The following is a 25,125-nucleotide window of genomic DNA, read 5'->3' as shown; positions in this document are numbered from 1 at the left end:
ATTTTATTTTATTTTATTTTATTTTTTTATTATGAAATTTATTGTCAAATTGGCTTCCATACAACACCCAGTGCTCATCCCAACAGGTGCCCTCAATACCCATCACCCACTCACCCCTCCCTCCCACCCCCCATAAACCCTCAGTTTGTTCTCAGTTTTTAGGAGTCTCTTATGTTTTGGCTCCTTCCCTCTCTAACCATTTTTTTTCCTTCCCCTCCCCCATGGTATTCTGTTAAATTTCTCGGGATCCACATAGGAGTGAAAACATGGAATCTGTCCTTCTCTTGTATGACTTATTTCACTTAGCATAACACTCTCCAGTTCCATCCATGTTGCTACAAAAGGCCATATTTCATTCTTTCTCATTGCCCCGCAGTATTCCATTGTGTATATAAACCACAATTTCTTTATCCATTCATCTCTGGATGGACATTTAGGCTCTTTCCATAATTTGACTATTGTTGAGAGTGCTGCTATAAACATTGGGGTACAAGTGCCCCTATGCATCAGTACTCCTGTATCCCTTGGGTAAATTCCTAGCAGTGCTACTGCTGGGTCATAGGGTAGGTCTATTTTTAATTTTTTGAGGAACCTCCACACTGTTTTCCAGAGAGGCTGCACCAGTTTGCATTCCCACCAACAGTGCAAGAGGGTTTTCGTTTCTCCACATCCTCTCCAGCATCTATAGTCTCCTGTTTTGTTCATTTTAGCCACTCTGACTGGCATGAGGTGATATCTGAGTGTGGTTTTGATTTGTATTTCCCTTTTTTTTAAATTATGAAATTTATTGATACAGTTGTATTTTAATAGCTGTCTTTGGCCTAGCACAAAATGAATTCTAACAGCAATATTTTAACTTTAGGAACTTCTTTTTTGATGAGAGAATTTTTTTTTGAGAGAGAGCACATGTTTGGGGCCAAAACTGACTTATTAAATATATACTTTTTCCTGAAAATCAGAAATAAAAAAATTGAAAGTGTAAACATGAACCAATGGTTCTGAAGAAATTGGTTCACAATCCCCCTTTCCTAGAATTATTTTTTTGGGAACAAATTTGAATCACATATTTTGCTTCAGGAAAATAAAAACTTATTTTTTCCATGAGCTTTCAAAGGAACAAGAAGGCCATTGTTTTTTGTTGTTGTTGTTATTGTTTTTTTTTAAAGGTTTATTTTTGAGAGAGACAGAGCTCAAGCAGGGGAGGGGCAGAGAGAACTGGAGACACAGAATCCAAAGCAGGCTCTAGACTCTGAGCTGTCAGCACAGAGCCCAAGCCGGGGCTCGAACTCACGAACCATGAGATGACCTGAACCGAAGTTGGATGCCCAGCTGACTGAGACACCCAGGCGTCCCTCTGTATCTCCTCCTTGAAGATCCAATTTTCAGCTCCATAAGGCACTTCTTCAAAGTTTCTAGGTTTTGATAACCCAAACCTCTTCCTTTGATACTTCAGCCCTAGGAATAGTAGCTGTTGCCTCCTTCATTTAGTAGCATTCTCTTTTTACCCTGCTGGTTACTACCTATAACAACTTCATTCCTGGTTAACAATCTTTTTATGAAATTCTAGTTAAATAAGTGGTATGGTTTCTGTCTCCTGACTGATATAACCACCCTTAGAATATAAGTAATAAAAATCTGTGATATTCAGGCTGCACATTACCTCAGGATTGCAGCCAATATAAACTCAAATGAGTTCTTTCATAGCATCTCAGAAAATCATACGGTATGTATCTTAACATCCAATCCTCAACTTATTCAGACCACTGAAAACCTATTTTTGTAATGGTTCCACCATCATTGTGCTTCAAGAGCTAGAACATGTTTGCTTTTCCATTTGTGACAAACAGAATTAAACCAAAAGAAGAAATTCGCCATTTAGGCATTTTTCTTCATTTTATATGATAATCTTCAGCAGCTGACTGCCCGGCCATAAGGCCAGCACTGCCACATAGGGAGTCGCATTACAGTGACCCCACTCATAGATGAAAGACGACCAGCTGACTCGGATTCTCTGCACTTCCTTCTGTGTAGCGTCTGGGCCAGTAGCACATGCAGTCCTCAATAATTCTCATGTGAATGACAAAAGATTCTAAGGTGAGAGCCACTGGGAACTGGGGGTGGACTGTTTTGGGAATGACAGAAGCAGCACCAGAAAGGTGAAAAATGAAACCACTTTCAGAAAAGCTATTTAGCCTGAGGTTTATAGGGCTTTAAGGCAATCTGGCTGTCCACGTGGGCATTTCCAGTCTGATTTTGAATAGTTAATGAAAATTTACCCTTCCTTGTCTTTCCTTCACTGTGAAGCATTTTCAACCAAGAAGTAAGTTTCTTCACCTTCATTCAGTCTAATTATCAGGTGTAGACATAATAGTCTATGGTGTTGGGAAAGCTATGCAAACAGAAAATGGGAGAAATACACTCTTTACACTTCTAAGTAGAGCCTTTGGTAAGGACATTTTATGTTGTTAAGGCTCATAATATCACCCTATGAAGGCTATTGTTAGATTGAGCCTGTAATTTTCACTCTATATTGAGTTTCCAAATCACAGAGTACTCGAGTCACAAATGCCACACAGGTATGACCATGTAATTGTAGTATTGTCATTTGGAGTGGTAGAGAACTGGTTATGGAAACCATCAGTCTCATCACATTAGAATCCTATCATGTATAGAAATTCAAAGGGTAGGCAAAAAAAAAAAAGGGGGGAGGGGGAGTTAGGCTGTGGAATAATAAACAAATATACAAACCATCTTTTCTGAAATTTGGAGTATTTCTATTCTATTCCAAATAGCTCTTTATCAAGACTTTAAAAAAGGGTTGATAGGCCAAATCCAGTCCACAGATAAGTTCCTTTTGGCCTGCTTAGAGTTAAAAATGTTTGAATTGGGTGCAATTGTTTTAAAATTGGGAGATGTCACACAAATCAGGATTTTGGTTTCCTTTGAGAAAGTGGAAGATCTGGCCATACAGAGTCTACATTCCAATGTGGCAACAACCAATATAAACATATGGAATAAAGGCCATGCCTATAGGTCAGACAGCTAGTTTTCACTCTTCCAAAGTTTCTCATCAGCCCCTTGATTTATTTACTTGCAGTTCATTCTTGATTCTCAAAGGCATTTGACTTCCTGACCATTTGTGATCCTTGCTGTAAAATGTCCCTTTCCCCTGTTTTCCTCCTCAACTAAATGTTTGAAAATCCCTTCAAGGAGCACTTGTTCTCAGTCAACTGGGAATCCAGTTGAAGTCTCCTCTATAGGAGATATTTCCTAAAAACATGACATATTTATTGGTAAAAATTCAGAAACGAAGCTTTGTAATGACAGCAGAGAGAGGCGGAAAGATTTATTTCTAAGAGAGAAGGGAATATCCAAAGGGAAAAGAAAGAACCAGTGACCTGAGGAGGAATTTTCAAACATTATTGGAGGGTCATAGGAAATGATGCATCTACTTTCAGAGAGAAAAAAAAAATCAAGCAGCCAGTGTTTAGATCAGCCACAAGAGAGATGATAGAAGAAAAGAAAGAAAGAAAGAAAGAAAGAAAGAAAGAAAGAAAGAAAGAAAGAGAAAGAAAGAAAGAAAGAAAGAAAGAAAGAAAGAAAGAAAGAAAGAAAGAAAAACACAAACAGGCAATAAATGTGTTTGGAGACCATCTGAACTTTTTGGAGGCATTCCCATAATTATTTAGTTACCATTGATATAATAAGAGCTACTCTTCTGCTTAAGCCAACGATTCTTGATTTACCATTAAATGATTCCTCAGATGAAGAATGTTGGATGGCTTCAGTTATTAATCTAAAGAAAGAATCAGTCAAAAGAACATCAACAAGCCATTAACAATATATTGCTGGATTTCCAAGATTTGGGCTGGAAATATGTCCTAAGAGAATTATGCTTCCTTGTGCGGATTACAGAATCTGGCACACTTTTTCTTTCTGACAAACTGGCCTTTTTGTCAAGTACCACCTATAAATTCGTTTGAACTGAAAATGTTTAAGAATGGCATGGCAATTCCTTCTCAACCTAGAATGAGATATCAGATATCCATCAAGGGTCTCAAGTTGATGTATTATGATAAAACAGTGGGGGAAACGACAGATACCATTTTATTATTTAAAAATTGCAACTAGATGCTCATGTCATGTTGCCCGTGTCATGTGATATGTTTGCACAGAGTTCCCACTGTCTTCATGTACATGATTTATTGTCTCGGTGTGCTACCTCAGTGTGGTATTTTCGGCCCACACTTACAAGCCACAGAGTGGTAGTATCAGAAGGGTAGTCGCTGGATTCAGTGGGTCCAGGTGGAAATAAGCACAAGGAAGAACACAGCTGGTTTTGAAGGGAGGTACTTGGCCAGGGGAGATTGGCCGAGGAGAGATGGGCTTCACTATATCCTGGAGGAACCTTTTCTTAACCACATCACCCATTGACCAGACAACAGGCAACAGCCTTAGCACCACCCACCTCCGGGAGGTCGGCGCCTCCCAGAGCCTGGCTGACACTTAAATTGATCGTCATTACCATTCATTGCAGACATCAACACCCTTTGTCAATGCTCTCTCCACCCAAAGCTATTTCTGAGGAAAGTCCCTGGGAAGAATGTCAAAAACAGGGCCGAGCCCAGGAGGCAGGCTGGGTTTCTGCTGTGTGTGTCATGAATGCGCCTCTATTTTCTGATACGCTCAGCATGACTTCCCTGGTGATGCCTCTGGAGACCCAGGGATTTATGTACAAGCTCAAGGCTGTTTCTGAACGTGGGCTCTTTGTTGCTGTTCCCCCCGCATTTCCCATCCTCCTATGTAAATAAGTCATCAAAAAGCTATTGTTGGTCAATTTGACATCTCTGACTCACGAACAAAGCACTCTTTCACAGGCCAGATGGTTTGAGATCCCTGATGGTTCAGCCCTTCATACAACAACCTTTCATTGCTCAGGAATCTTACATGGGATATCCCCTGTTGAAGGAAACCACTAGAAGGCGTCTCCTGGTGTCTAAGAGGAACTTGTCCATCCTCTCTGTTCCCAGAGCCCAGGCCAATCATGAAATGTGGTGACAGCTCTTTATTTGCAAACCTTCTTAGCTTGTAGTTTACTTTTGTTGGTGGTTTAAAATTTACTGAAAGCCTCCTTCCACCCACACCCAGTAGTAACTATCAGACAGTAAGAAGGTCAGTGTATCAACTGCTTTATTTTGTTTTCCTTTAGTGAACAAAAAGAAGACCATTGAAGATCAGAAATATCAGCATATTTGATTAGAAGAGTTCAATTTAGGGGCACCTGTGATGAGGGAGCATAAGGCAAGCTGAGGGCAAAGCACAAGCTATCACCTTCCCCTGCCCCCACTCCCTGTGAGATATCTGTGATATTTCTCAAGCACTCCTGGCTGCCCAAGAACAAAGGAAAGGAAAGAAAACAAATGGTTAAACTGATAGAGATCACAGTTATGCAGGACACGAGTCTCCATGAGTTTACCAATGTCTTAATGAATTACAAGAAAAAGGTAACCTTATCAATAGCCTAATCTCCAGAAACCTGTAGATTCAGTTTCCTGGAGCCCTAATGTCATCCTCCCCTCTGTAGTGATGTGGGGAACAAAGGCAAGAAGGAAATGGCAGGTAAAATTAAATTTCTTTATAACATGCAGCCCACTGACAAATACTTGAGGCAAATACAAAGTAGAATATTTCTCCAAGAACCCCCTACTGTCATAATGTAAATGCCTTACTAGAGGGAAAACAACCTTAGCTTGACAATATCAAGCGCTCAGGTATTTTAGGAGTCATCTTTAGCATATCAAAGTCCCACTGGGGGCCTCCCTTTTGCCTTTATCTCCCCCAGCTCCATAGCATATCACCAGTCTATCTTCACCACCGCAGGGCAGCTCCTTCCGCTCACAGGTCCTGTCCCCGTGCTTTAATAAAATCACCTTTTTGCACCAAAGATGTCTCAAGAATTCTTTATCGGCCATCGGTTCTGGATCCCCACCATTCCAAAATCTCATTACCTGGGTGGCTCAGTCAGTTAAGCATCTGACTCTTGACTTCGGCTCAGGTAGTGATCTCACAGGTTCATGAGATCAAGCCCTGCTTGGGGCTCTGCACTGACAGCATGCAGCCTGCTTGGGATTCTCTCTCTGTCTCTCTGTCTCTCTCTCTCTCAAAATAAAGAAACAAACATTTAAAGAAAAAAGTAAAAAGAAGAGTTCAATTTAAAGTCAACTCTGTGGATGTTGATTTTTCCTCTTTCTTGTGTTTTCAACAAGCTCTTTCCCCACCTTCCGTGCTTTCTTACTTTTCTTTCATTCCTTCCACTGTCTGTCTGTCTCCACGTTAAGTCTGGAAGAAAAATCCAACACAATAAAGAGAAGGTGCTGTTGGGTAGGGTGTCCCATGGTTGACGCCACTGCTAATTTGCTCTGGAGACATGACTCAATGCTTACCACTACAAGATTGTGGCTTATATTTTCATTCTATTATATTCTGGAGAAAGCAGGATTAGAAATGATAAGCCCGATATAATCAGACAAGTCCTCAAAAGTGGAAATCCTTTCCCTTAAAGAGTCTGGACAACCAAAGAAGAAAGCACCCCTTCTGGCCAAGGTTGACTTCAAGCCGGGAAAAAGAAGCTATGTGGCCAAAGAATGTGTGTGGCCTCTAGAAGCTGGGAGACCAAGGAGACACAAGGCCTCCAAAAAGGGCTCCCCAAAATGAACACAGCTTGGCAACACTTGTTGGACTTCTGACATATGGAACTATGAGATAGTGAATGTGGGTTGTTTTAGCCTGCTAATTTTATTGTATTTTGCTACAGCAGTAACAGAAGACTAAAGCACCACAACAGAAAGAGATCAGCATTGTGAATGCAGACTTCTGCAAAAATGTTGCTCCCCCTAATTTTGCCTGCACCATGACCCAGAACCTTAATAGTCAGTTCAGAGTCACCCAGCTCTAGTCTCCACTGGAAACAGCCCTGGGGGGATTCCATCCCAGGGGCCACGATAAGATGCCCCAGGTGGCCCTCTAGGATGAGAATTATAAAACAATTCACTCTATGGTAACAAAGGCATAAATATTCACATAACATTAGACAGCAGAGTCCAGTGTCTCTTTGTACCTCTGGTGAGGACCCTCAACCAGTGTGACTGGTTGTGAAATAATCTTACCAGATTTGGCATTCTCTACAGCTTTCCTGTCCACATGCCAAGCTTGTTCTCCCCTTTCCTCTTTGACTGTATTCTTTGTCTTGGCCTCCACATGTTTTTATATCAGGTAGAGTCTTTACTGACTGTTTTCTTCAGCTCAAATGGAGCTGACTGGCTCCATTTCTTGTTAAGGGAGTGCTGTGTACATGATAAGGGTTCCCTTCTCTCTTTTTAATGGTGTTGTCAGGACCACAACCAGTCTTCTCAAATAATTGGACCTTTCCTAGGTGGAAAGGTCACTACCGGTTTGGATTCTGAGCCGAAAAGCCATTTCTGTTTTGCACAGTGATTTCCTATTGTGAATTGTAGGGTATCAGATTATGCCACATTGGCATATGGATTATTTTGAGGTGAAGGCAACTGGGAAGAAGCAGATATAAGGGAAGCAATCTGCCCTCCCTCTATTTGCCTTAAAGCAGGACATAAATTTGTAAAGATGTCTCTCTTTTCCAAACCAGGAAGGGCAGAACTCATCAAAGACAACTCTAGACTCTTGTCAGCTTAGAGGCCAGCGTCAAGAGTAAGATATGTAACATCACTAAATAGCCTGTATCTTCCATTAGTTTCCCCCATATATTTACCTTCCTATAGTTTGTTGCCTCTAAAAGCCTAAATCCCTTTTTCTTTGTCTTGTCACTTCACCACAAATTTATCATTCTTTTTTAAGTTTCTTTATAGATTTCAAACTCTGACCAGCCGGAGAGTTACTCATCACTGAGTCTTCTCGTGTGGATGTGGAATGTGCATGTTAATATACTTTGTTTTTATCTTGTTAACCTATCTTTTGTCAGTGTATTTTGCAGTCCCTGTCACCGAGCCAAAAAGGTAGAGAAACTTTTTCCTCCCCTACAGAGCCCTAGCTCAAAAAGGATTCCCCAACATGCTGCACCAATGACACTTTCTGTGTAACCCCATTAAATGGCATCAATAGTTCATGGCCATCATGGGTTAGCCATTTAAAACCCAGTGTATATGTACTACATAAACATGAGAAAAGCAAAAACAAAATTTGGAATATACTATACAAACAGCCCAAGAACATTGGAGATACTGCCTGTGAAAGGAACAGCTTTGAATCCAAATGACAGCCCTGCCTTAGTTTAAAGCTAGGTTCTCTTTTCTGCTTATTATGGATCTTTGATAAGAAATACAATTGCTGAGAAGTCTGTTTTGCTTGCTGTTTGCTACGAGCATTGTGAGGCCTTTCCTGAATGTAACCCGCTATGTAGTAGAATGGGCTGTAAAACTTCCTAAATGTAGTCTGATATGTAATGGAATGAGTGATTGTATATAACTAACCGGCATTTCTCGCTTCTGTAAACCTCCTTGCTTAGCACATTCCTCACCTACCCCCTTCCCCCTTTCTTCCTCCCGCCACAAGTAACGGACAAAGCCTTCCTGCCAAAGGACAAAGGACGCCCAATTAGAGAACAATAAATGTCCTTACTTTAAAATCAACTAATCAGGCCCCTCATAATTTGAAACCTCCCCTGTGCTATTTGTCTCTGTCTATAAAAACGCTATACCAACCCTAATCGTGGCCTCTTGCGTCACCGGTGACGAGTGCGCAGAGGACCAGGTTCGAACCTGCAATAAACGACCCTTGCCACTTGGCTTTGACTTACGACTCTAGTGGTCTTTTGTGGGAGGTTTTGAAACTTCAGGCATTACACCTGTAGTGCTCAGAAAAAAAGAGGTAGATTTGATTTTAATACAGAGGTGAGACTATTTTGTCAATAATTGAGTCACATTTGGAACTTCTCTACTGGTAGAAGAGGGTCACACCAGGAAAAGCACTGTAGTAACATGATGTAGTCACCCAAAATACGGGACATCCCCTCATGTTTTCTGGGCTGTGTGCTCCTTACAAAGAAGACCTACTCAGTAAATTAGCCTCAGAGGTGTTGCTTAATGCAGTGGTGAACAACCGTTGCTCTGCTTTATCCTTGTGTCCCCAGACCTTAGTTGTGGCCATATAATCTGCTGCTGAACCAGGTCTCCCTCAGTCTACATTGATGTGATTGACTATTTGAATCTAATTGTAGAAGTTTACATTTTCCTAGGTGCATTTCACCCCATTTGGTTTGATCACATTGTGATCCTTTAAAATGTATTTTGTTATCTCGATATTAAGAATTAATGTTAATGTTAGGTCTGAAGATGACATGATGATTATATATTTTTTTTTAATTTTTTATTTTTGTTAAAAAAATGTTTTTAATGTTTATTTATTCTTGAGACAGAGAGAGACAGAGCATGAACGGGGGAGGGTCAGAGAGAGGGAGACAAAGAATCTGAAGCAGGCTCCAGGCTCTGAGCTGTCAGCCAGAGCCCGACACGGGGCTCAAACTCACCAGGCAGCCCTGATGATTTTATTATTAACTGCTATTTCTATTAAGATAATTACAGATTCACAGGCAGTTTTAAGAAATAATACAGAGATCCCTCCTGCCCTTGTCCAGTTTCTCCCAATGGTAATACTGTACAAAATTATACTATAATATCTCAACCAGAATATTGATATCGATACAATCCACTTTTATCTGTGTTCAACAACTACATGTGTGTAGATTAAGCTCTATACAATTTTACCACCTATGAACATATGTACCTACAGCCAAGATACTGAACAGTTCCAACATTACATATGATCTCTCCTGTTACCAATTTATATCCACCTCTCTCTCTCCCACCATTCCCTCCAAGTCCCCATCTCTTACTCCTAGACATCACTAATCTGTCCTCCATTTCTATAATTTTTCATTTAAAAATGTTCTATAAACAGGATCAAGTCCAAGTGCCTGAGTGGCTCAGCCGGTTAAACATCCAACTTCAGCCAAGGTCATGATCTCAGGTTTGTGAGTTCAAGCCCCATGTTGGGCTCTGTGCTGACAGCTCAGAGCCTGGAACTTGCTTTAGATTCTGTGTTTCCCTCTCTCTCTGACCCTCCCCTGCTTGCACTCTGTCTCTCTCTCTCTCTCCCTCTCAAAAATAAACAAACATTAGAATTTCTTTTTTTTTTCTTTTTTTTTTTAGAATGGGATCATGCTGAATGGAACCTTTTGGGGTTGGCTTTTTTCTCTCAGGGCAATTCCCTGCAGATCTATCTAAGTTGCTGTAGGTATCAATAATTAGCTGCTTTTAATGACTGAGTATGATTCTATGGTATGTAGGTACCATAATTTGTTTTACCTGTTCAAGAACATTTGGGGTCATTATAGTTTGCCTATTACAAATAAAGTTACTATGAACATTTGTGCATAAAATAACAATGTCATTTGAGCTGGCTCTTGAAAGAAGGAGAGGATTTAGATAGGAAGGGAAGACAGAAAGACATTTCCAGCTGACAAAGACAGAGGCATATGCAAAGGTGTAGGAATCTAAAAGAGTACGATGTGCTTGAAGAATTGTGGGACTTTGGTTTGCGGCAGGAAGGACAGGCATATGTATGGCACGTGTGAAGATTTCTGGAGGAAGCGTTTGAGTGTGTGTATGCCTATAAGCAGACGGGTATGTAATTAGGTGTGAGGAGATGTGTGTGTGTATGGGTGAGTGGGTACATGAGTGTGAGTGTGTAGATGAATATTAGCTGGTGGGGGTGTGAGGATGGGTGTCAGCAGATGGGTGGGATTGTACGTGGGTGGGAACATGGCATGTGAGTGCAGGAACGTGGAGAGCTGATAGTGAGTGTGTGTATATGAGTGTGTAGATAGATATGAGTGAATGAGGGTGGGTTTGTACATGGGTATGAGTGAACGGATGTGGGTGTATGGATAAAGGAATGGATAGGTATGATGTGAGTGTAGAGACATATGTGAGTGTGTGAACGGATATGAATTGCTAAGTGTGGTATGTATATGAGAGCACATGTGCATTTAGATGACTATGAGTGGTTGGGAAGTGTGGATAGGTGTGAATGGATGGGTGTGTGTAAATGGTTGTGTATACATGAGTTGGTAAATTAGTGTGTGTGTGTGTGTGTGTGTGTGTGTGTGTGTGTGTGCAGATGGGTAGTAAGACGTGGGTGAAAAGGCAGAGGGGAAAAATAATCAATAACAGATTTAAGTAACAGGAAAGGTAATTTGAAAGCAAATTATGAAAAGCACTATAGCTAATTTCAGGAAATCTGATTGCCTTATAGGAAATGAGAACCCTTTATAGATTTTCTTATAACACATGCAACACATGATTGAAAAAAGATCTTGAATAACGAAATCTGGAGAGTATCAACACTTCATATCTAAGGACTACCCAAAGGAAGTTCTTTAGTTTCCTAAAAGGATTCATCGCAGAATTTTCTCTAAAGGCAAACATGTAGTAGGAAAATAGATCGCTTTGATTTACAGAATGTGATGTGCACCTAACATTTGAGACTATGTGTAATACACAAAGCCAGTTTTGTAGGTTTCCTCCAATTCTCAAAAAATCTGTTTAATGTTGTTTCAAATAGTTTCCTCCATGTCCCACCTTATGTTACTATGTAGCTTTACATATGTCTAAATATTTCTGTTAAAAATCCTGACAAATACTTCTGGACAAGAAAGCAAACTTTTGCTATAGAATTTTGCTGCATTTAGACAGAAATTAAAAAAATGAAGGAATCAGGACACCTGGGTGGCTCAGTTGGTTAAACATCTGACTCTTGGTTTCAGCTCAGGTCATGATCTCACAGTTTGTGAGTTCAGCTCTGTGTTGGGATTCTCTCTCTCTCCCTCTCTCTGCCCCTCCCCTGCTTGTGCTCTCTCTCTCTCAAAATAAATAAATAAACGTTAAAAAAATGAAAAAAAAAAACTATTTCAAAGAGCATCTTTCTTTGGGGTGTTATACCAGTTCACATTCACCCTTCTGTGTGGCCTGGGATCTGGTCATTTAGATCTTAATTTTGCCACTATCACATCTGTGGAAAAAACTTCAAGCTAACTGTGAAATCCACTGGTAAGGTCTTATTTGCTGAACAAAAGCAGAAAAAGTAGCTTATAGCAAAGACTCAAGTAATACTCTGTTAGTCTCCACTCCAAAGTACTTTCTATGTACCCCTCCTATAAATTCAGACCCAGTTGAAATCTAGCTCCAAAATGCTTATCAGTTGTGGAATCTTGGGATATGTAACTTCTCAGTGTCTCAGCTACATCTTATGTTTAGTGGGATAATAACACCTTCCATAGTTATCGTGAGGATTAAAAGTAAGATAAAATGCTTAGCATGAAGTGTGGTAGATGGTAAGTATGTTATCATAATTGTCACCATATGGCTTTAATGCCTGTCTTCTTCTCCATATTTTCATAAACTCAGCATGTGAGAAAATGTAATTAGGAGACTAACTATAGATTTTTGAAATCATTCTCCTTTCACTAAGATATTCTGAGGGATTCCAAAGTTTCTATTCTTCGGCCAACTCAAATCATATTGTGTTCACATTTTATTCAAAGACCTTCCAACCTACAATCCTGCAAAGGAAAGCAATACTGAAAAGTCAATATAGGAGCACATTCTCTCCCATTATCAGATCAAATCAGTATGAAATATGTGACTCGACTCCCCATCCCCAATCAGGGCAGATTGGAACAGAGCTGGGTGCTGGCCAAAAAGCTGCCAATCTGTAAGCACACTGACAAGTCTATGAAATGGTGTGGTATGAAAAGAAGAACGGATCCAATCACATTCCCCTCTTGGGGAAAGTAACAGTAATGGTTGCTAAAGCAGAGAGGTCAGTGAGAGAGAGTGACATATCACAACAAATTAATGATACCTAAGAGGAAGGCAGAATAAAGGGGACAGGGGTGACTGTGGGTGGAAGACAGTAGAGTTGGGAACAGGCTGATGACAGGACACTCGGAGCTGACAGTGTTACGTGGGCACAGAAGACACGTGACGTTCTTTAGTCTTTACATCTTACTCTACGTTTAGAGAATATCTGTGCTCCTGGAACGTCATGGTATTCCTATCAGATACAAGAAGAAGCTTGGGCCGCCATGTTCCAAATTAGAAGTGAAAACTACATTCAGACGTTATCCCTGTCAATCATGTCAGGTATGAAAGGAAGCAGTCACCTCACAGGTGGAAAAGCGATGACGAGGTCTGGTTTGCCGAGCCCGACTGTGGACAGGCCTCTCTCTCCACCTTTCTTAAAAAGAGAAGCAGGCTATGGTCTCTAGTTCTCCTCAGACTTTTCAACAATTCAAGAAAGAGACCAGATGAACATCAAGCTGAACACCCAATGGGGAAATATCACTCTACTCAGCAGAAATCAAAAGAGCTTGGTTGAGAAGTTCCTTCGATTTTCCTCTAGAATTCTGAAACTTTATGAAAAATTGCCTACTAATTATTTTGGTGTCTGGGCCAGAGAACAGATTCTACTCAACTCTCTGGCTAGTAAGTCCCCTGGAACAGGTAGGTCTTGTGCTTCCTGCGGCCTAGTTGTTAGATTCTTCTGTATTTCCAAGCACATGTGTCCTTCTAATAAATGCACCACTGTCTCAGGCACTTGGATGTGGTAAGAAGGCCTGCCTGGACCTGGATTTATTTAATAATTCATTCAGCGCAGAATGCTGCCTCTGGCAGTAGACTCCAGAACAGATATTTTGTGACATAATTTTTGTGTTCCCATCACCACCACCACCAATAACACATTATTCATTAGAGATATTTCAAAATAGCCCTACCCTTCCAGCCATGAATTAGGCTAATTTTTACTGTATGTTTACTTTGATTATGTATGGTTAAGATTTTTTGTCAGTGGTACCTGGGTGGCTCAGTCGGTTAAGTGTCTGACTCTAGATTTCAGCTCAGGTCACAATCTCAGTTTTGTGAGTTCGAGCCCCACAGCAGGCTCTGTGCGAACAGTGCTGAGTCTGCTCTGTTGGAATTCTCTTTCTCGCTCACTCTCTCTCTGCCCCTCCCTTGCTTGAGCTCTGTCTCTCTCAAAATAAGTAAATTAAAAAAAAAAAAGATTTAACATCGCTGAACATAAAGAAAATCCTACTCCCGTCAGTCACTTAAAGAAAAAGACGCATATCTTTTTATCAAAGTAAGAAGTCTGGAGGTCATCGGAGGCTCAACAAGACCGCTGATGGTCTTGGCTTTTCCCTCAAGGACAAAACTATTGCACTAGTCCTACAGTATTATTTAAATCATGTCATTCTCCTCTCTTCCTACAGAATGGATAGACCAAGCATAGGGTCCCTAGTCCTAGGGTCTAGGAGAGCTCTTTCCCTATATGGGTTTTCTGTGATGGCTGTGGTTACCCCAGCTCCCAGGAGAACTCCATCAGAGAACTCCATCAGCTTCCGTCCATGGGAGACCATTAAGAGACATCATGAAGATCCTCTTAGTCTCTCCTCTTTTCCCTTTCCTGACTTTGCATGCCCAGAAGTGCTCTCCAGAAAGGCTATTCCACTAAAAAGACAAATTAGGCAAATTTGTCATGTGCCTTCTAAGCTTTTTATCTAAAAAGCTTTTCCCTTTTTCTCTGTCTTGAGAACTATGTTGTTACCCTGGATCTCAGGATGGGCAAGTGCAGCTGGGATGTACTTAGCCAAATCCCCATTTGCTTTCAGTGAGCTTTGGCAATTTCTCAGTGCTTTACTTACCGCCCACCCCCACCCCCCACCACTGTTCTTCCTAGAAGCTTCCATTTAAATGTTTTAAGCTGGTTTTCATTTATTTGTTCATTCCATAGTGTTCCTAGTTTTCTGACTTTTCAAATACTAAGATCTTATAGACCACATTTATACAAAAAGATAGAACAGGCTGACTTATCTCAAGATGCTATGGAGTCAATATTTGAAGATGCAGAGATTTAGAACCTGTCCTGTGTACATCATGCAGAATAATGATGATTTTAGGCTATAAATCTTGGTCCTTTTTGGTTAGTTATAAAATTCCAGTTATAAAATTAACATTGAAATAGATGCCATCACATTAAAGATAATTAAATTGTTGATGAATCACAAAAGACCTTATTTTATTTAGGAAAGCAATGGACAGTGTCCAGTTAAGTAATTTTAGCTGGAACAGTATTCCAATGCTACTTATCAATAAGCTTCTCCTGGGAGTCTCTGTTGAAAATTTATTTGGAAATTTCTTGTTCCCCAGAAATATGGTAATAGCTAAAATAATTAAACTCCACTTGACATAGTATTTGACATAGGAAACAGGCTATGAAGAGGAAAATATGGTTTTAATTTTTGTTGATCAAAATGTCATGTGTTTCATATATAGGATGGTTCGCTTGGAACTGAGTAGGTAAAGCAATCCAAGATTTATCTTACTATAATGTTGCATAATCATTTGGTATTTTTGAGGGAAAATGCCATGAAATGATTCAAGTAATGTAAACATTAATTTCTTATTACACATTTATGATTTTCAAATGATCCATAATGTAAATAGTTTTTCACAAATTAAATATACATATTTCTGTCCTTCCAATGAATATATATACTTGCTTAGCAAGAGGTTGGAATTTTATTAGCTATATTTATTATCACGTCACTGAGCACTGTGCTTCCAAATGCTCACACACAGGAACATAGACACACACACACACACACACACACACGCACACACATCTCTACACATATTCTTTCTAGGTCAGAGAATATATTGAGAGTCACTGTCAGAATCTTCACTTAGCAATGAATCCATGCCAGGATCCATCTAACACTTATTTGGTAATGATATGCTGGACTGTAATCAGGTCAGATGGTACTAATAAGGACAATTATTGGCTGGAAATTGAATTCTGACTCCATCTCCAATTGTTTATTTCTTCTCCCATCCTCATTACTTCTCAGTTTGTTCTTTGTTCATTTCACAGTAATTCTACTAAAATAACCTTTGATTGTATCTTTTGCATTGGAGGAAGTCCCAGTGGTGGGGAGTTCAGGCTGAAATGATCACGAGGGTGTTTTCCTTTGCCCCAGCTCTCCAACTAGGTTCTCGATCTTAGTGTGGACTTGTGTGGGCTATAAGGGGTCGGGGAGAAGAGAGCAAGAGGAAGGGTAAAAGGCACGACCTTAGTAGACACTAGAACAACATTTAGCATTTCTTTATTCCCGTATGATCGTCTAATAATGATTTGGCAGAAAAATAAACATCGTTTCCCACTCTGCTCATCTTCTTACACTTCCTGCTCACTTTCTCGCCTCCTATTGTCTCTCTCTGCCTTTTGCATCTTCATGCACCTCCTTTCCTACATTCTTTTACACCAGTGTCACATCAAAGTTCTACCCCTTGGATACTGGATAACCCCTTGTGAGATTATATTAATTCACATGGAAACATTTCCACATCTCTCGTCGATATGGCTAGGTATTAAGTTCACTGCCAGACAGGTGAACAGATGTGCCTCAGTGGCAATGGGTCAGTAGTTGGTGAACAGCGGTAGTTGGTGAACAACCACCCTGTGCTTCTATTTTTCAGAACAGTCATATCCGACTCCTTAAATCACAAAACAGATCCTAAACCTCTCTAGATTGAATGTTCCATGGTTGTCCCACTACTCTCAAGACAAATTCCAAACTCTTGGCCACGAAGACGCTCTGTGACCTGGTTGTTCTTGAAGTCTCTGATTGGTCTCTCTTTACTCTCTCCTGCCAGTGCTGGCTTTATCCATGCTCACCTTTCAGGTGCTCAAAGGATCCAAACTCCTTCTCAATCCAGGGTAGGTTAGGGGAGGGATTGGAAAGGGGCATTGCACATCCTCGTGCAAATGTCTGGAATCTTCCCCCAGTTCTTTGTAAAGTTTTCTCACATTTTCTCTATTTACATATTGTCAATTCAAAGAGATCCTTCCTGAGGCACTTGGGTGGCTCAGTCAGGTAAGCATCAACTTCGGCTCAGGTCATTTGTTCAAGCCCCGCATCGGGCTCTCTGCTGTCAGTGCAGAGCCTGCTTCAGATCCTCTGTTCCCCTCTCTCTGCCCCTGCCTTGCTCGCATGCTGTCTTTCTCTTTTAAAAATAAATAAACTTAAAAGAAAAACAGGGGCGCCTGGGTGGCTCAGTTGGTTAAGCGTCTAACTTTGGCTTAGGGCATGATCTTGTGATTCGGGAGTTCAAGCCCTGCATTGGGCTCTGGGCTGACAGCTCAGAGCCTGGAGCCTGCTTCAGATTCTGTGTCTCCCTCTCTCTCTGCCCCTCCCCCACTCATCCTCTGTCTCTCTCTCTCTCTCTCAAATATAAATAAACATTTTTAAAAATTTAAGTAAAAACAAAACAAAAAAACAAAGAGATCCTTCCTGACTACACCTTTTCCAATAATTTTTCTCTTTCTCAAACACACATACTGACACACACACGCACACCCCCCCTACATGCAGAGATACACATGAGCACATACATGCATATACATACACACAGAATACACACGCATGCACACATGTACCTCTGCCCCCATTTTCGACACAGATACCACCATAGTGACATTGTTCTTTATTTTCTTCACAGCACTTACTATATTTTTGTCTTATTTACTTGTATAGTATTTGTCTCCTTCACTTGAATGTAAACTCCAAGACATTAGGGACTTGTTTTCTCCCTACACAGTTATATTCCTAGCGCTAGGCACGTAGTAGGTGCCAACCAAATAAACTGAATGCTGAACGAGCTGAATGAAATTAGCTTGATTTTATATTAAAACTTTAAAATAAAATTTTAAACAGAAACAAACCTATTTAAATAGAGGGGTGAAAATACAATTAACAGGAACTTTGGAAAGGAAGGGCTAACAGCCAGCTTTGTGGTATTCTCTCAAGTCTTGGAGATACCTGGGCCTCTAAACCTTGTTCCCTGTAATCCTCAAGGAATTAGGAATTGGTATTCTAGCTTTAGAAGTATAACTCTACCGAATCCAAGGGAAATGAGAATCCAGCCAAGGACTATGTGCTGGACCAAGCCCTCATGGCAAAGACTATTTCTTAACTAATGAGCAACAACATCGATGGCTCGGATCTTCCCCCAAGAATGGAGATAGACAGATACATAGATAGATAGATAGATAGATAGATAGATAGATAGATAGACAGAGCTGATACATGACTAGCGAAATCAGGCACTGGGTGCTGTATGATTAGGCAGAAAGCTGAAGAAAGATCTGACAATTTGGCTTTCCTGAGCTGAGCTCATTTATATGTGGTCTCTCTTGATCACATGCATTCTGAGTGCAGATGACTTTCAAACTTTAATTATTCTCCTTGGAAGTCATATTTCTTTAGAAGAGAACTACAGACTATGGGGCACTCAGAGGAAGAAAAATTCCAAAGCCAACTGTTTAAAAGCCAGAGGCCTTTAAAGGCCAATGTATGAAATTGGAAGGTATTTCATCAGAAATGAAGATTAGACAAGGGTCAGAAAACTACAGCTCACTAGCCAAATTTGGCCAGCTGTCTACTTCTTTTTGTAAATAAGGGTTTACTGGACCAGAGTCATGCTTATTCATTTACGTGTTTAACTTTGGCTCTGTTTGCCCCACAACTGCAGAGCATATGGCCTAAAAGGCCTAAATTATTTACTATCTGGGCATTTAATAGGAAAAGTTTGAGCACTCCTGAATTAGAGCATACAAATGAGACTCCATTTTATTTTAACAGTGAAACATCCAACCATGAATCAGTGTGAATTCACAAAAGAGCACTCAGTGCAGCCAGAACTCTACCAAGTTCTGCTTGTGTAGGACTGCATCAGACTCCTTGTAGCATCTTCTCTCAAAAAAACCTCTCGCCCACACTGCACTCTGGACGTTCTATTTGCAGCTTGCCATTGCTTTCCACCTCTCAAGAGCTTGCTTCCCGTACATTCTCCCTCCCTGCTGCCCCAACATGGTGTGTGTTATGTGTAGTGCCATACTTGTACGCTATGATATGTAGGAAATGCTGCTGTGTTTTTAAGACTCCACAGGAGGGTCGCCTGGGTGGATCAGTTGGTTGGGTGACCGACTTCGGCTCAGGTCACGATCTCACAGCTTGTGAGTTCGAGCCCCACGTTGGGCTCTGTGCTGACAGCTCGGAACCTGGAGCCTGCTTTGGATTCTGTGTCTCCCTCTCTCTGTCCGTCCCCTGCTCACACACTGTCTCTCTCTGACTCTCATGAAAATAAACATTAAAAAAAAAAAAAAGACTCCACAGGAATCATCACCTGCTTCCTCAGGAAGGGTGTTCTGGAACTGTTTGCATTCTTCACTACTTACAGTTTTGTTTTGTTTTGCTTTGTTTTTTAGAATTGCATATATTCTTGAAAATCTTTCATTCACCAGAGAAGCTGGGGAAATTATTTAGATGATATTACATAGAGCTGTATTAAGGTCCAGTCTGCAAAGAAATCTCTCTTAGAAATCATACATGAAATTCTAATTCTAAAATAAGCTGAAAAATGCAAATGACAGAAATGAGAGCTTACAATCTGAGGCTCAGAGGAATGGATATATTTTGACAGTGACAGCACATCTGGAAAACCTGAGGAAATGATGTACCTTTGTAAACACTTGAGTGTTGATACTTTTCTGTCAATTCATAGGAATGTATGAAGACATTTAATCTGATGTTTATTTCACCAAAGATTTTTTTTCTCTGTAATTATAATTATAAATATGCTGTTAAATAGGCAATAGAGTGGAGATTATAAATAATACTTCCTTGCAAAACTTATGAACTTATGAAATATTCTCCTTCCATCTTTTCTTGTCCAAAACAGTGCCTGGAATATAGTAGACACTCAACAAATTATTGAATGAATGAATGAAAATTAAGGTCATGTATCATTTGGTATAAATGCATTGGAAAAAAAATCTATATTTGTCTGGGATTATCATTCTTGAATACATTTCTGACTAGATATTTTTTTTTTCTTAAAGAATCACTTAAAATCAGATTATTTCCAAGGGAAACATTTCTACAGCATGCAAGAAAAAAATGTCTAACCTAATTCAAACTCCTGCGTATAGTTCCACTGGCAAGAAGTCATGGAAGGACTCCACTTGTATATTTGTTTTTAGTATGTGCTGCACTGCTTATAAGCCAAGAGGAGCTGGCTTATTAAAAATTAACAATGCCAATAAAGACAGATAAATGGGCTCATGTAACAGAAGAGAGTCGATAAATATATGGTTGGTTCACATATGCAGTCAATTGATTTTTGACAAAGATGCTAAGGCAATTTATGGAGGGAGGAAAATCTTTTAAACAAAAGGTGGTGGAATATTTGGATACATGTCAGGGAAAAGCTAATATCAGCTCTTTACTTTCACCACACATGAAACTTAAATCAAAATGGCTCAGAGAACTAAATATAAAAATTATAATATATAAAACGTACAAGTATAAAAGCTATAAAGCTTCTAGAAGAAAGCAATTAGGAGAATATCTTCATGACCTCGATAGATACAAAGATTTCTTAGACAAAACATAGAAGAGCACTGAACTTAAAAGAAAAAGCATTCAAAATTTTCTTTCATATAAATTAGAAACTTCTGCTCTTTAAAAACCACCATTAAGAAAGTTAAAAGCCAAGCTACAGATTGGAAAGAAATGTTTATGAGACATATATTTGAAAAGGATTTATATCACATATATATGATATATATACACACATGTACATAATATATGTACATGTATCTATGAACAAATTTCAAACAACCCAATTTTTAAAAATGGGCAAAAGCTTTGAACAAACTCTGCACAACAGAAAAAGTATAAATAGTCCATACGCTCATGAAATAAAATTCAACATCATTAATTGTCAGTCATTAGCAAAATGCAAACTAAAACCAGAAATACTACACAATAGGATGGCTAAAATTAGAAAGGTTGCTAACACTAAGTGTTAGTGTTAGTGGTATACAGAAATACCAGAACTCCCTTACATGCTTGGGAGGGCTTGTGAAATACATAAAGACTCTGGAGAACAGTTTGGCAGAATCTCACAAAGTTGAGCCTACACCCACTTACTGACATGGACATTTGTCCCTAAATAATTACCCAAGAGAAGTGAAAACATATGTCCACAAAAGACATGTACAAATGTTTAAAGCAGCTTCTGCTCTTAATGGTGAAAAATTTAAGAAACCACACAAGTGTATGTCGACAGGTAAGCAAGTAAACAAATTATGGAATATTCACACAGCAGAGTATTACCCTGCAATATTACCCTATAATATTACCCTAAAATATTACATGAAACCCTAGAACGGGCAAAGCTGATCTGCAAGTGGCAGAAAATAGATTGGTGATTGCTCGCAGGTAGACAGATGGGTGGGTGGAGACTGCACTACAAACATTAATGGACGTGTTCTCATACTGATATAATTGGTGGGTGGGTGGATGTAATCATTTGTCACAACTCCTCAAACTGTGTACTTAAAATGTGCACATATTACTGGATGTGAGTTACACATTGGTAAAGATGGTATAAACAAGAAAGGAAGTCTCTAAAAGGAACAAAGAATGTGAACTTAATAAAAGCAAAATACCAGTCTCCAATCAAGCTCACGTAAAAATGCTCAGCTTCATTAGTCGGGGAAACGCAAATGATAACCATAGCGACATATCATTTCCCCATTATAAAGTTAAACATACATCTACCTTCAATTTCTATCCTAGGTCTGAACCTAAGAAACAGGAGAATATGTCTACCAAAACACTTGTGCGAGAATGGATATAAGCAACTTTAGTTATAGGAAACCCAAGCTAGAAATAAGCCAAATATTAACGAATAGGAGAATAGGTAAACAAATGCGGAATAATCCTATAATGTATTAACACTCCCCTATAAAAAGAATTGAACCAGTAATACACATAGAAATATGGGATGATCTCGAAAACATTCCGCTGAGTCAAAGAAGTTAGATTCAAGAATACACTCTGTGTGAGTCTATTCATATGAAGTTCATGGATAGCCAATCATTCTCTAATGATAGATATCAGAACATGGGTGCTCACAGAAAGATGATTGACTGGAAAGGATATGAAGAAACTTTCTGAGGATAGAAATGTCCTATTTCTTGATTAAGGTGATGGTTTACATGGTTATATATATATATATATATATATATATATATATATATATATATATATATATATATTTGTTGAACCCACTGACTTTGAAACTTGAATTTAAGAACTTAAGATTAGTTACATTTCTCCATGTACATTTCATCTCAAAAAAAAAATCTGCCAAATCATTTGAGTAACTATAGCCTTTATCACCCCTTTTTCTTTCAAGGATAATTTGGTTAATACACATACAATCCTAGATTAACATAAAATGTATTTTTTCTACCTTTCTTTGAAGAAAATTATTTTTAAATAATTACAGGTTTAAATACTATTATTGCTTCCAATGGAATTTGGTTCTCTTTTAGCCACTAAAATCCGTAATCCATAGCCAGCATCATCCAATAAAGTAAAATGATATTTGTTATTTTGTGTAGCAGTACTTGTCTTTTTTATTCAATCATTAATTATTTTATTTTAGATTCCTTTTCTCTAGTGAGAAAGTATTTGCTTTTTCACTAGAGAATAACAGTGAGTATAACAGTGAGTATAACAGTGAGACAGAAGTGGAGATCAGGATTACCTAAAATAAGAATCTATTATTAGTTGAAAGGGGTGGTTGGAGACTGATTTGTTAGACAACAGAGAAAAAGCATGCCTTCCCAGAGAGAGCCTCACCTTGTAATATTCGTTTTCACCTTTCTACTGTGGCTTTTAGCACGGCCAGCTGAGCCCCTCAGGGAGGGGGCTGGTGGAAACGGGCAGAATTAGCTCCAGGATTCACATTCCCTCTTGCAAGAATTCTTACAGTGTGTGCGGCTGCTTGAAAGGGGAGCCCCAGCCTTTGTCGCCTAGAGGTATCCTGGCAACCTGTCAACAAAAGGGATATGACTGAGTTCTCTAGTAACGGATTGGAAAGATCCACAACAAGGGGTGAAGGAACTTGGAAAACCAACAGTAAAATAGGTATGGATTTCAGCTTTCTTTTAAGGTGACTCCAGGAACTTTACCAATGGACTAAGCATCCAACAAGGAGAGAGGTGCATGAATTGAAGTCACAAGGCTCTTCTTAGAGTGGGAATGGAGTGGAAACTTTTTTTTTCCAAGGAGGAAGAAACAAAATTTACTGATTATCTTACTGATCTTTTCTAAGGTCTTTAAAAAGCATCATGTATACTGAGGAAGCTTGGGCTCTTAAAGACAGAGATGGATATTCTCCAAATATGGCTCTCAAAGAGTACATGTAGAAGGACATATAAGATGTAGAAGTTATGGGTAGTTTATTTTCTAATGTGTCCTAAGTTATAGCGAACAACTTTATTTTTTTAATGTTTATTTATTTTTGAGAGAGAGAGAGAGAGAGAGAGAGAGAGAGAGAGAACGAGTGAGGGAGGGCAGAGAGAGAGAGGGAGAGAGAGAATCCCAAGCAGACTTCATGCTGTGAGTGCAGAGCCCAACACTGGGCTCGAACTCACAAACCGTGAGATCGTGACCTGAACTGAAATCAAGAGTTAGACACTTAACCAGCTGAGTTACCCAGATGCCACTATAGCAAACAACTTTAAAAACATTTTAGAATGTATCTGAAATAATTATTTGTTTAAGCCCCGTATTTAAAAATACTCTGAGACATTAAGCTAATTGTGGTACATTCCTATGATGAAATAGTCTGTACGCACTAAAGCTCAGGAGGTAAAACAGTTTATAAACACAGGAAAAGGCTGCTGTATATTTTTGAAAAGAGAAGCTGAAAAACAGAAGAAATACTACAATCTTATCAAACTCTGTGCATGTGTGTGCACAATCACATGCTTGACTCAAAGAACAGACACCCCAAATGTTAACTGTAGTAGTTACTGGATAATGATGTTGGAAATATTCTGCTAAACGTTCCTTAAGAGTAGGAGTTGGGGGGAAAACCCTAACCTCTAAGATTCTAAAACGCTCTCCCTTACCCCCAGATAACTGAAATAAAAAATATTCACAGGACTGTGAATTCTGTTGAAGTGACTTCATACCACATCTAAAGACCCTGCTGGATAATGCAGTCCCACATTCTAACATCTATAATGCTCTAAAGATGAATATATATATATTCATATATATGTATCTACACATACACACACACACACACACACATATATATATATATATATATATATATATATATATATACACACACACACACACACATACTCTACAGAGATTTAATGCTATTTCAATTATACTATCACATAAAATAATTCCAACTGGGATGTTTTTCTTCTGAAACCTTTCATAAAATGCCACAGATAAGTGATAAAGCATGCCTAAAAGGACTTAAGAGCTGCTCTAAGAGTGAGAGAAAGAAAACTTAGTTTTACTAATTTATTGAAAGTTTATTTACTTATTTTGAGACAGAGCATGGAGGAGGGACAGAGAGAGAGGGAGACAGAGGATCCCAAGCAGACTCCAGGCTGTCAGTGCAGAGCCCAACCCAGGGCTCCATCTCATGAACTGTAAGATCAAGACCTGAGCTGAAACCAAGAGTCAGTTGCTTACCTGACTGAGCCACCCAGATGCCCCAAGAAAACTTGGTTTTACATTGGCTGTTTCCTAATTTGTAGGTCCCTAGTTAACCTATTTTGTACTTTACTCAAACTCCATGTTTTCCCGGCCCTATTGTGAGCTCAATGAGATATTTCTAAAGAAATTGCCCAATAAATAAACACCGTCCCAAATGCACACACGGGATCCCATTCAGTGGCCAGGTGTTTGGGCCAGATGGCAGGAGAACAGATGGGAAACGCTGGCCTAGGGCAGGACAGCCCCGGGAAAACATGGAGAGCAGATACTGCCATGCTTAAATACGGCAAAGAGTTCTTGATCTGGACTGGAGACACTGCTCTCCCGAGGACCGGAGACAACAGCTTCCCCAGCAGTGGGCACATGTGTTA

At 39.5% G+C, this 25,125-nt stretch overlaps 1 protein-coding gene across 12 annotated transcripts in view; it reads right to left on the bottom strand.

The window, feature by feature from the left end:
* Positions 1 to 23,045, bottom strand: part of LOC122216754 (zinc finger protein 474) — a 61,791-nt gene extending 38,746 nt beyond the window's left edge. For 4 of the 12 annotated variants that reach the window (XR_006201126.1, XR_006201133.1, XR_006201134.1 and 1 more), the window contains exon 1: positions 22,868 to 23,039. The gene's annotated coding sequence lies outside the window, so the exon portion shown is untranslated. Of the gene's footprint in view, positions 1 to 22,867 lie in introns of all 12 variants that reach the window. The other 8 variants (XR_006201138.1, XM_042933821.1, XM_042933817.1 and 5 more) reach the window with 6 other exon arrangements.
* Positions 23,046 to 25,125: the final 2,080 nt, after the last annotated feature.

Source organism: Panthera leo, chromosome A1 (assembly GCF_018350215.1).
Source record: "Panthera leo isolate Ple1 chromosome A1, P.leo_Ple1_pat1.1, whole genome shotgun sequence".
NCBI lineage: Eukaryota > Metazoa > Chordata > Mammalia > Carnivora > Felidae > Panthera > Panthera leo.
Note: the sequence above shows the minus strand (reverse complement) of the source record. Positions and strands in the feature narration are given on the sequence as shown.